Genomic DNA, 13,179 nt, shown 5'->3' on the forward strand with positions numbered 1-13,179 from the left:
GGATTTCCCTTCTAAGCTGGATTTTGTATTTCATTTTTCAGCTCACGGAAAATATGATGTGGTTCTCGTTTCTGAAACGTTGTGCATGAGCATCACATATCTCAGTGGTTAGGATTTGAAAGTAAGATATCAGGAAAGCAAATGCAGTCTCTTAATTGAAGTACAGAGATAATACAGCAACCTTTCCTCTTGCGCCTCTGAGCTGGGGACGTTCTCAGAGTAGCAGTGGTTGGATTGAGACCTCTGAAGACTGACTTGTCCCCCAGCCAGGACCTTCCCTGGTTGGGTTTTCTCCCAAAACTGAAATATCACAGCTCTGCTGGACAAGCTGTGGATGATTTCTGGGTATGATAAGGCTCTAAGTACAAGCACAGCAGTTCCTGTAGCTGCTGTGACAGCATGGAAGTTTGAGCTGGAAAGCGTTTCCCTGGAATGCTCGTTTCTTTTTTGCATTTTTCAGAGGATGCCTTGCTTGGTCATACCATTAAAAATATCTTTGCAAAGAACTGCCCACAATTGCTCAAATTAATAAGAAACACAGTGAGCTCCGTGTCCAAAAAGTCATAGGAAGCAGCAGTTTGCTGTGCTGCTGAGGAGGCTTTGGAAGCAGATATCTCTGTATGAATGTGTGCCACAGCATTGCTGTTCAGCTCTTCTGTTCAGCCTGTTGTTAATCTGTGGCAGTAAAACTGCAATTTTAGAATTGTGCATGGATTTATTCCACCAGTGAGCACTGTACAAATCTGCTGAACTAACAGCAATTGAGAGAAGACAGTCCTGTAGGTTCAGCAACCACTGAATTACGATGTTTGGTGTTTTTCAGGTACGGTGTCTTGCATAAACAGATCACATTGTGTGCTACTAAACCCGTGTCTTTTTTGGACCTTGCACAGGTTACTCCCCATGCATAATTTCTCAGGTAGATCCCCACTTACGCATTAACATCACCTTCTGACCCAAACTGAGCTGGTCCTGTGAAAGCTTAGTCATTGCAGCACTAGAATCCGAGTGAGTTGTTTCAGACAGATTGTTAATGTTTCAGCAGGGATCCAGACGTGTCCCTTTAATTGCTGATTGCTTTCCACTGCCCTCCAGCTGTTCCCTTACCTGGTGCTCAGGATTGACGTGTGGGTTTTTCCCCAGGGCTTTCTGGAGCTGAATGGATGATCAGTGAGCTCCCTGGCACACAAGGAACTGGAGGCAGCCCCTAGGGATGTTTAGAGGCCAGTTCAGCTCTGCATTTGCCTCCAGGCTGAGCTGCTGCTTGGTTCTGGGCTCCTTGCCCAGCTTTGGGTCAGGCACATGAGCAGCAGCACAGCTCAAGGCCTCTCTCTCCATGCTTTGGGAAGCACTGTCCTTTGGCACAGCTGCAGGTATGTGTCCTGCAGACCTTTCTGCTGCTCTGCAGCAGTGTGTGTGCAGCGGAAAACGTGGCAGCTTTGGCATGGAGCTGCCGCTCCTTCTGTTGGAATTGGTTTGTAGCTGCTGACCCAGGCGATCCCAGCAGCCTTTTCTGAAAATGGAAGGTTACGTCCTACAAAGTGCTGCACTGTTTTCTTTTCTCTTTGCTATAAGCTGATTTTGGGTGCTAAGCAGCCTCTCAGAGCTATTAAGATGTAGGTGCGTACTAAGTAAGAGCTAGCAAATGGCTCAAGGACACCCACCACACTTTGGTTTCCAGCAGGCATTTGGGTGTGCTCTGCTTAGGGATTTATTTCTAAGTTCTCCTCGACTCCTGCCTGCACCCTCCATGCAGTCAGATACCTGCGCTGCTCTGTCGGGAGTCAGAAAAGAGCTCTGTGAAAGGGATCAGCAGCGATCTGACAGCCCCAGCAATGAGCGATACCAAAGCTTCTTCAGCATTCTTTGCACAGACTGTAATTCAGATCCCAGTAGTTTCTGTGACTATTTATCCTCAAACGTTACGTCCTTAACTTGGCAGGAGAAATTAACTTAACCAACCAAAGCCATTTCTCAGCAGTACCTGACAGTGTGGATCCCCAGCAGCACTTCATCCCTTCTGCAGGTCGGAACTATTTCTGGTATAAGTAAATAATATTGGTCCATGATAGAAATATATTAGCTTTAGACAGTGTTAATACTGTACACAAGAGTATGAGGATTGATAGTCCTTGTAATCTCTTATCTAAACATAGAAGGGCTGCATATGCTGTTTATAAAGCGCTGAAATCAATCATTGCAATGACAGGCAGGTAATTGGGAAGCAAGCTCCTACTTATGCAGACATGAGGGGATAACAGCCTTCAGCATTTTTATTTTGTTTACAAATGTTATTATCTGTCTCATCTTTCAAACTTCACAATCTAAAGTGAACCACTTACAACCCGTCTGTGAGCACTGCATGGGTAGCGCGGCTCTCAGAAGGGCCACAGCTTGGCACTGGCCCTGTGCTCAGAGCACAGGAGGGCACAGTGCGGTGCAGTTAGAAGGGTGCAGGAGTGCAGGAGCAGCACCGAGTTGGTCCCCAGCTGTAGGGGAGGGTGGCTCAGGTAACCAATGAAAACCAGCCGTGTCTGCGTGGCTTTTGGAGTAGGATCAGATTTGAATTAACGCTGGTTAAGTCCTTTGAATCGTTAAGGCTTAAAACAGGTGTATGAGTGTGGAGCTCCATAATTTCTTTGATGAACGCCTTGCAGAGGGGGGTCACAGAGCATTTAAGCGCCACACTGCTTACACGTTCAGCCAGTTGAGGATAGTCAGAAGGATTCAGTAATTAGAAGAGTTTGTTACTAAAGGATTCTCCATGTGTTAAACATGATCAGAATGTTCCTAACCACGAGATGAATTAAACCTACCTACACTGGTCTGTGAATTAGCAGTTTTCACTCTGATTTTCAGATAAGTTATATTAGTTTTAGATGCTTCATTGTGCCAGGAAGACTAGTAAATGCATGATAATAGAAGTTGACTTGTGTCTCATTAAAACACTGAGAGGAGAATATACCACTTTCATACAGTAACTCATTGTAACCCACAGCTTCCATTCAGTTTGCTGGAATTTATTCTCTTTTAGAATGACACCAATAATGATCTTATTTGGTGTTTGTTACTTCATCAGATGAATGAAAGTTGTTTCCACTGCTCAGAAAAGCAGAGTTTCACTCTGTTAGAAATCCAGAGTTTGCAACAGTCCCACTTCTCTACATAAGGATGCGAGTCCTTTCGGCTCCTCACTATGGCGGATCCCATCTGTGCTTTCCTACTTGAAGAGCAGCAGTTGTTTCCCTTGGGAAGGCTTTGGGATTTTGTCTGTGTCTGGTTTTTCGTAGTCTCCCCCCCGTCCCTCCCCACCCCCCCCGGCTTGTGTGGCTTTGCAAGGAGCTTGTGTGGGCAGATCTGAGCATCCGTGCAGCTCCATGAGGTGTGAAACGCAAACTGTTGTTGGCCTCGTCCCATTTCATCTGCTCGCTGTGTTTTTGGGCAGAAAGGACTGGTTGTGTGTATTAATGCTGGGGGTTGTGACCACAGCTTTTTGCATGCAGGGCGAGCTGACAGCTAGCTGGGTAGCAGTGGAAAAGCAACAGAAGAAATGTGGGATGTTTCTTACATCCTGTGATAGTAAAGCATCTTCTTTTCACAGAGCGTGCACTGTGTCTTTGCTGCTGCACATTGCATTTATTCTCTGATGACTCATAGCAGGAGCAAATCCTTTACTTTCTTCCTCAACGTGGTAGTATTTTATAAGGTACAAACAAAAAAACTCACGTATGTTTGCAAATCATTTGAAGGGTGTTTGAATAAGTTACAAGTTTTTAAGCTGCTGCGCATTTGTTTCAGGGTTTCTGTGTGGATAAACCAAGGCTTTGGGAAAAGGCTGATCCCTCTGCTCCCAGGAGATGCTGTCCTCTTCCTTTCCTTTCCTTTCCTTTCCTTTCCTTTCCTTTCCTTTCCTTTCCTTTCCTTTCCTTTCCTTTCCTTTCCTTTCCTTTCCTTTCCTTTCCTTTCCTTTCCTTTCCTTTCCTTTCCTTTCCTTTCCTTTCCTTTCCTTTCCTTTCCTTTCCTTTCCTTTCCTTTCCCTCTCCCTCTCCCTCTCCCTCTCCCTCTCCCTCTCCCTCTCCCTCTCCCTCTCCCTCTCCCTCTCCCTCTCCCTCTCCCTCTCCCTCTCCCTCTCCCTCTCCCTCTCCCTCTCCCTCTCCCTCTCCCTCTCCCTCTCCCTCTCCCTCTCCCTCTCCCTCTCCCTCTCCCTCTCCCTCTCCCTCTCCCTCTCCCTCTCCCTCTCCCTCTCCCTCTCCCTCTCCCTCTCCCTCTCCCTCTCCCTCTCCCTCTCCCTCTCCCTCTCCCTCTCCCTCTCCCTCTCCCTCTCCCTCTCCCTCTCCCTCTCCCTCTCCCTCTCCCTCTCCTTTCCTCTCCACGTTGTAATGACCGCCTGTAACCCTGGCAATAAACATGCTGAAGAAAAACTGTTTTTGTTGGGAATATTTACATGTTGTTTATCACAACAGAGTCGCAGTGTTGATGCATGGCTCTGGATGCTGCTCAGTGAATGACCTTTCCCAGACATAGCTGTGAGCAGCACGATTCTTGATTAAACCACAGCATTCAGGTCTGTGACAACATTTTGACAGTACTTCAGTTCTAATCCAGCGTAACCTTTTTGCCACATTATGGGGCTGCCTTTCTCTTGCTGTGGTGCCAGCTCAGCCTTTTCTGTCCAGGGAAATGAGGACACTGAGGAGTAGTTTCACTAGAATGGCTACTTGGGATGTGAAAACCAGACAAAATGAACATCAAAACATCCCTTCCCTTTGAGTCCTGATTTAGGACAGCACTTGGCTGGGAGAGCTGGGAGGGGACTTCAGTGCCTGTGTGCGTTCAGGTTGGCAGCAGGACATCCCTCTGCTCAGTGAGGGCTGTGGCATTCCATGTTTGTCAAGGACCTAAGCACCTCCCTCAGGTAACCCATCTATATAGAGGCAACTCTTGTGCTTTGGGAAGAGGATTTTACACTTCTTAAATTACTGATCATTTGATCACTGTGTCGGTTTAATCTCTCAGTTACTCCATTTGTTTGGTGATGAAAGCCTGTAAATGCATAGCCATCAGAAACGTTAATAGTTGTCACAGCTGAAAACATGCAATCTCAAGCCAAGTAGAGTCTTTCTTAAAAACATACTTTATATATACGATGCACTTGCATAAATTTTAGCTCTCTTGTGTACAAAATCACACCTGAGAACTGCTGCAATTAGATGCCAACATGACGAGAGAGCAACAGGACGCTCTTGGGAGTGAGTTATGGAGCAGTAATTCATGAGAAGGTACTGCAAGAGAAAAGCAGAAGGCGGAGAGCTGTTAAATGCAGCAGGTGTGAATTACTGTGCTATAACTCACAGGCTTGGGTGTCTTATTGGAATTATAAAATAGCCCTATGCAAATATTTTTAAAGGATGCAAGGGCAAATAATCAGATGTAACTGGGGCTACACCTCACCAAAGGGTCCCGGAGTCTTAAAGGGCAGCAAGGTATTGCATCAGAAAAGCAAAGGAAAAAGTATGGGTTATTTTACACCTACTTTGAGTTACTGAATTTGACTGTATTTAAAATGTTTACTTCCAGTTCGTCTGCTTTTTCAGTTGCCCACTGCATTTGCCTGTTGTGAACTCTGCAGAACTCCCCTGTTATTTTCCTCCTGGAGTTTCTATTCTGTGAAAAGGCATCCAGAGTCCCTAGAAACATGGGATTTTGATTCTTCTTCTTCTAGTAGCTTTCTCACAGGGATTAATCCCTTCTATAAATGACTGGAGCAGATGTACAGTATTGCCATTTTTAGAGGTGCGCTCTGGTTTTGAGTACCTACTTCAAATGCTGTGAATTGTCACTCCTATCCAAAGCAGAGCTCGCAAAAGGCTGCAGGTTTCTGTAGCCTCTGTCAATAAGTTGCTCCTTTTCCCATTAAAATATTAAATCTGCCAGTTAATGATGAGTCGATGGTTATCATTACATATACAACCCAAAAATCAAAGCCATTCCCTCATCCAGCACTTCCTTATTGTTATTAAAGCACTCCTACTTGAAACTCTCTATTCAGGATTCCAGGTGATTGAAGAACACTGCAGAAATGAATTAAAAATACCATCCGTTTTTCCACTCATCAAAATTAAATCCATGCTTATGGGTGCAGATATACCCATGGCACTCACATTGCAACTCCAGTTTTCATTCCTTTCTCCTAAGCTTGTATTTTGTTCAAGCAGGATTTCCAGTCATGCAAAGCCTTTTAAAAATTCAAAATTCAAGGCAATTAAGAACAATGTGCTGGTTTCTTCATTTCCACGTGGCCACTGCTGGTTGAAAATGCTCTCCTGAATATCTGTGCTTGTGTCACTGCTATAAATTCTTGTGTCACTGGCATTGGCTTAACACATTGTGACTGATCTAATTGGACACGACGTGTTACAATAGCTGCACGCCAGCCCGGATGCTCCAATAGGCATTTTCAGGTAATGGCAGCCTTAGATGTTCCTTCCACTCATAGCAGCATATTAAAAGCCCATCTTTGTTCCACTTCTAAGCTGACTCCAGCTCCACAGCAACCACTGTGACACGGTGCTGGGTTCCGGAGCGCTGAGTCCTCAGGAGTGAGACCCAAGACTGCCTGCCCCATCTGTATCCAGGGCCTATGAACAGCATGGCCAGCAAGTTTGGGCTTATCCAGCTGGGCAGTTGTGTGGAGATCAAGCGCAGCAGTGGGAGCCCACATCAGGCCGTAGTGACAAAGCTCCATGAAAGCACCTCCAGTATCACTGTGGAATGGCTTGAGAAGGGAATCAGAAAGGCCAAACAGGTGGATCTCCAGGTCATCTTTGACCTCAACCCTCAACTAGTCCCAAGGAGCAGATCGACAAGCAATGCCGAGACCTCGCTGCCAGCCAGAAGGAAGTGGAGCCCAGTGAGTGAAAGGCGGCCACAGCCCATCAATGTGGAGGAGTGTTGGGACAGCGGGAGCCCTGTGGTTGCCCATCCTCAGTCCACAACCAGGTGGGCATCACCATGCATGTGGCAGATGGAAAGGCTGCCGAAACAGCAGGAATACCCTCAGCTGGATGTGCAGGAGAAGCCAGTTCAGAAGGACAGCACGTCACTCCGTGCCAGGACTGACATAGTGGCCATGATCCAGGAGTGCCGCAACCACCTGAATGGTAAAACGCCGTGGACCTCCATGCCATGTCAGCCGCGCCGCATCAGTGTGTGCATCCGCAAGCGGCCCCTGAACCAGCGGGAGGTCGAGCTCAATGACACTGATGTGGTTACAGTGTCCTGCCAGGGCATGGTGACTGTGCATGAAGCCAAGCAGAAGTTGGATCTCACACAGTATCTGAACAACCAGGTCTTCCGCTTTGACCATGCCTTTGATGGCCATGCTGCCAATGAGTTGGTGTACAGGCACACTGCCCAGCCCCTTGTGGATATCATCTTCCAGGGGGGCATGGCCACCTGCTTTGCCTATGGCCAGACGGGCAGCGGCAAGACACACACCATGCGGGGAAGCATCACTAGCAAAGGAATCTATGTCCTGGTTGCTGAGGATGTCTTCCGCAGGCTGCAGTACCCTAATTATCAGAAACTGGAGCTTGGGGTCTACGGGGCCTTCTTTGAGATTTATAGAGGCAAAGTGTTTGACCTGCTGAACGGGAAGAAGCAGCTGAGGGTGCTAGAAGATGGTCAAAAGCAGACCCACGTGGTAGGGCTGTGTGAAGAAGAGGTCACCAGCGTGGAAGATGCCGTCAGGCTGATTGAAACAGGCAGCAACTGCCGCATGGCAGGCCAGACTTCAGCCAACACTCAGTCCTCCCGGAGCCATGCCATCTTCCAGATCATACTCAAGAGGAGAGGACAGCTGTATGCCAAATTTTCCCTAATTGATCTGGCTGGGAATGAAAGAGGAGCTGATGTCACAACTGCAGACAAGCGAACGAGGCTGGAGGGGGCTGACATTAATAAAAGCCTCTTGGCACTCAAGGAATGTATCAGGGCATTGGGGCTTAACAAAGCCCACACCCCATTCAGGGCTAGCAAGCTCACCCAAGTCCTGAGGGACTCTCTTATAGGAGAAAACTCATACACCTGCATGATTGCCACTGTCTCTCCAGGAATAAGATCCTGTGAGCACACCCTTAACACCCTGCGGTATGCCAACCGTGTGAAGGAGCTGGTTGTGGATTTAAATTCCCTCAAACAGCCTTTCCAGGTTGTGTCCAGCTTACCACAACAGCAGCAGTTTGGGGTGCAGGCAGACAGGGAAGCGTTACCCAAGGCACTTACTCTGAATGGCAAGGGGGACAACCTGAAAAAGAGAAAAGAGATAAATGAGGAAACAGTTACGGAGAAGCATCAGAGATCTCTGCGATGGTTGAAAGAACTCTTACAGGTTGCTGAAAGAACAGTCAGGAATGTGGATATATATGCTGCACAGTTTGAGTCATTCCTGGATCAAGAAATTGGCATCCTGACTGAGATTCGAGAAAAGGTCAGATTATCCCAAAGGAGGATACAGGACAAGGAGGAACAGGACAGGAACCAGAGCTGCACTAAGAGGTCCCGTGCAATGTAAGCTGTGCCAGAACCCCAGCTTCTGAGGCTGGTGGGTGCAGAGAGCTGTTCGCTGCCACTGCTTCATCTGCCCATCAATTGTAGTGCTTATGAAACATTAAATGGCATCTGCCTGAACATTCTGGTTGAGTTTTTATTCCTTGAAAATAGTAGTTGAAACTTGTAGGAGAATAGCCCTGTTGTTTTTTGCCAGGTGTTTTTCATTGCAGCAAGTTAAACTCTGCAGTTGTGAGGATCTGACCTGTAGGAAAAGCTAAGAATTTACAGAGAATATATCTCACGTCATGTGGGCAGGTTTCCCCTCTCGCGCCTGTAAAATTATATGCATATATACACACACACACACAGATATTCGTCAGTACCTGCCTAGATGTGGCCCCTCAAGGGTTCTGTCAAAATCCAACAAGAGAAAAGTTGCATTCCCAGGTTAGGAGGAGAAGCTGTGCCTGCAGGGCTTGCAGAGGGAAGCAGCAGGATGGTGCCCGGTATCGGAGACCTGATGAGTGCATCCATCAGTGCTCCATCTGATGCAGTGCATATCAGTGCAAATGCTGCTCATGGTGTGAGGCAGTGCTTCCTCCCAATGGCATGCCCTGCAAAACTCGCTCTTCTTAGGGGTTAAAGCATCAGGCTCATATCTATGCGTGTTATTGAAGAAAGAAATTAATTAGTGTAAGTTCTTGAAAAGGTAAATAAGTGGAAGAAATCAAATAGTATAAATTGTATCTAATTAGTTGGTGGTAATCTCCCTGTTTTCTCACACTGTCTAATCTCTCTCTGGCCGTTGGTCCCATCCACCCATTTATCCTGCTGAGCAGTTGAATCATCTGATCCAGTGGGTGAGGAAGTCAATGGAAGGACTTGAGCAGGCTTTCAAAGAGGCCAGGAATTTGCTTTCAATGATGAAATTATTAGACACCGAGTGTTGTTTAAATGCCGGTCATCTCCTAGCAGTAATAATATGCTGTGCTTTTCAGCTTCAGTGCACCTTGCAAGCATTTGTGTGTTGGTATTCTGCTTGTTTCGGCATTCCTGGTTTCAGCAGCCTGTAGCGTTCAGAGATGCAATAAGACATAGGTACTACTTGCCAGATTAAGATACAGGTGTATTTTATGCAGGGATTTACAACAGAAGGGTTTTCTCCTTTCTAGAAGTGTTGCTGAGGTTCCTCCCCTGGCATTTCCCTTGGATTCTTCTATGTGAGGTGCTGGACTCCGCAATGGACCAGGTGTAAAGGCCTGGTACCCGTGGTGTGGGGCCGTCTGTGGGAGCACGCTGGCTCTGCACTCCCTTGGAAGTGGCACGGTCACTTCCAGCTGGTGCAGGACGTGTCTCCCATGCAGGGCACATGGTAGGTTTGCTCTTTGGGCTGTCGCCGTGCTTGCTCCAGGTCTAAGTTCTTGCTATTCACAGCTGCGGCCGTGCATTAGTTATAAATCATTAGCATGAACTGTTTTGGCAAAAGGGGCTATGAATTAATTGAGTTGGGCACAGTTCTATAAACACGGTGTTAATGAGCTGGAACAAAGTCTTACCAGGGTGCGGTGGTTTGCGGTGAGTAGGAAAATGAATTTTATTCTTTGTTTATACTCACATTCAGGAGGCTGCTCACATGAAGCTCACAGTGACTCATGAGCACACCCTGCTGCTGTTTAAAGCAGATGCAAAACGAATTAACTAAATTAGCCTGTCTTCATTTTTCGTGGTTACACGATGCGTTGATTGACCTCTTTTCTTTCATTGATGATCTTCATTTACGTGTTTTCCTTTGCTTTCTAAACCTAACTCCTGTTTATATAGAGAGTGCAAAACCCATTCTGTCTATTCCCTGTACTTAAGGTATGACATTGTGTCTGGCTTCCATGAGTTTGTAGCTGCAGGACCCCTCTGTACTTGGGGTCTGGAAATGTTGGTTAGGCGTATTCACACGCATACACAGGGCACGGCCTGCCCAGGTGCAAAGGTTTCATGAAAATTCTTTCTAGTTTTTACTGGACCAGACATGCTTTTGTAATGAACCCAGAATCACATGAGTGTGCTGAGCTTTAGGTTTGCATTGCTCTGGTGACCACGGGTGTTCAATTAAATAAAGATTGCTAATTAATTATAGTAAGGTCAGCCATTCACTTAGCCTGTTAAACATCTGAAACACTTCTGTGGGATGCATTTCTGTTTATAACTGTCTGTAGCTGACTGAACAAGCAAAGCAACTGTTGTCTAGACAGAGCATGGCTAATCCAGTCATTTTTTGCCTGATGATTGACCATAACTACTGCTACTCTGTTACGCTGTGAGGATTTAAACCTGCTTTCTTCTTACCTTTGTCACTTCTAGGGGAGATTTCACTGTTGCTTTTACTGTGAGACAAAATTCCTAGGAGTCTTACCTGCCTCCTCTGCTTTGTATGGCCTCTGCTTGGCCTGAGTGTTTCACGAGGACCAAACATGTATATCTGTATATATCCTCTGTCAGCAATTGACAGTAGTTACCACAAACATAGGGATGTAGTTCATATGTATACATATATATACATATATATATAGCTCTTATTTTTCAGTTGCTGTTTTCCTAGTTCTGAGCTTAGGACGATAGAGCCTGGAACAGCTTTGGCTGTAGAACAGGTTCTTATTTTCCACACTCCTTAGAGTTTGCTGGTTCATTTTGTTGGGTCCATGCTGCAGTGTGTTCATGGTTTGATTCAGCTTATCTGCTGAACTCCTTGTTAGGTGTTCTCCTTGTTTGTTCCAACTCTCACATGTTCACCTTGAAGGTTTGAGTTCCCTCTGTCTAAGGCAGCTGGATGGCCAAGTGTTCCCTTGAATGAACAGGACAGTTCAACCCATAACCCGATGCATATCAGCTGAAAAACAAAACTGATTCATCCACTAGTTTTCTGAAATATTCAATAGCTTCCCCCTCTGCTTTCACATTCACGTGCCTTCCATCTGCTTCTTCCATTCAAACTGCCTTCTTCGCTGTGACTCTCGGTATCGTGTTGTCCCGCAGTAATACGTGTCTCACAAAGCACAGTTTTTTTCCATTCTTCTAGTACTTTCTGGAGTTACTTAATGCTTGGAATCATACTTGTGAGTTTGGCAGCAGAACAGATTTGGAAAGGTGCAACTGAAATTCTTCCAAGCTGGAAGACCATTAAATATCTATATATATTTAGTGAGACACACTCTTGTGTATGTTTATGTGATAGGAAACAAGTGAGGTACAACCCAGAAGAGCCCCAGATTCCCAGCTGCAGCACCTGCAATTCCCAGTTCAGTTCTGAGGTGTCAGGCAAAATGGGGGCTGTGATGAATGGATCAAAATAACCTGTACCCTGCAAAGGCAATCTGGGAGAACAAGCCGCCTTCTGGTCCTGCCTCTGCAGCAGGCGCTGTGCAATTTGCTCAATTTAGCATCAAGGAAGCAGGGCTGAATCTAGCCCTGTATTTTTGGCTTTATTATTATCGGAGTCTTACAGCTCAGCCTGTTATCATGAGGCGAGCTCACAAGGCATTACTCAGATTTCTCTGTCTTTCTGCTCAGACAAAGCCCAAGGCAGCTGGGATTTTCCAGAGGAGAGACTGACTGTTGTCGCTAATAACAGCTTCAGTCAGCAACATATGTTTAGTGATGTACATCAATATTTCTACTTTCACAGGTGCTTTGATTTTGCATTTTGGATATCGTTGTGTCCAGGAATGTGTTTAATCTCGGAGCTCCAAAAGTACGTGTAAAACACTGAATTTTCATACCTACACTTCTCAAACTGGGCATCTGTGGCTGAAATTCCTCTGTGCTGTCAGGCAGCATTGTATTGCACACCGTACCATTTCCTAGTTTGTCCCAGAACCCCGCGATTCTTTGAAACACGCACTGCAGCCATGATTTGTGGGGTATTTGAATCATTTTCCTTTTATTTTTCTACAGAAGCAGGTAATATCTCACAGGGTACGTTGAAAGACATTATGTTTTGAAGAAATGCACCTGGTATTCTGCCTCTCTCCCCGCTTTAACACTACAAGGAATACCTGATGCAAACAATGTTGTTATTCCTCGGATTGTTTCTTGAAGCTTTCTCTTATTTCTACCTTTATATTGAGTCCTTCTTCTTGTGCTCTCCTAATCATTTCCTCAGCAAGAGACTGGGATGTGATATGAGAGGAGATGATTTCAAATGAAGAGGAAAAAAATACACCGAAGAGGAAAGCTGAGATGCTGTTTACATGCGGAACTTTCAGTAGAGAGGTAAACAAGCAAAGGAAGGTTTGATTCTGCATCACAGTGTTGTCCAAACAGCAAGCAAGGATGCGTCTACAAACTAGAAAGAGAATTCCTGGCAATTCCGTCAGGCACAGGGCTGGCTGCAGAGTTGCTCTCCTCATTTCAATGCTGTTTTGAGGCTCAGCAGCAAAATGCAAGCACCCTGAAGCAAACAGGAGGAAGGAGAACACAAGACCAAGTGCGTGGTCTCCACCATGCCCAATAGGAGCCATATTTCTGCTCCCTTTGTTGGAAAGGAGGGATCAGCTCATCCTGTGAGCCCTGGCTGTATCCACTCATTCAATTCAGAAGAAGCTTTTATTGAATGAGATCAGTTTTGAATGGCTGATT

At 46.0% G+C, this 13,179-nt stretch overlaps 1 pseudogene; it reads left to right on the forward strand.

The window, feature by feature from the left end:
- Window positions 1-6,649: 6,649 nt before the first annotated feature.
- LOC140264402 (kinesin-like protein KIF2A pseudogene) lies at window positions 6,650-8,627 on the forward strand (annotated as a pseudogene).
- The last annotated feature ends 4,552 nt before the right edge of the window (window positions 8,628-13,179 follow it).

This window comes from Excalfactoria chinensis, chromosome Z (genome assembly GCF_039878825.1).
Source record: "Excalfactoria chinensis isolate bCotChi1 chromosome Z, bCotChi1.hap2, whole genome shotgun sequence".
Taxonomy (NCBI): domain Eukaryota; kingdom Metazoa; phylum Chordata; class Aves; order Galliformes; family Phasianidae; genus Excalfactoria; species Excalfactoria chinensis.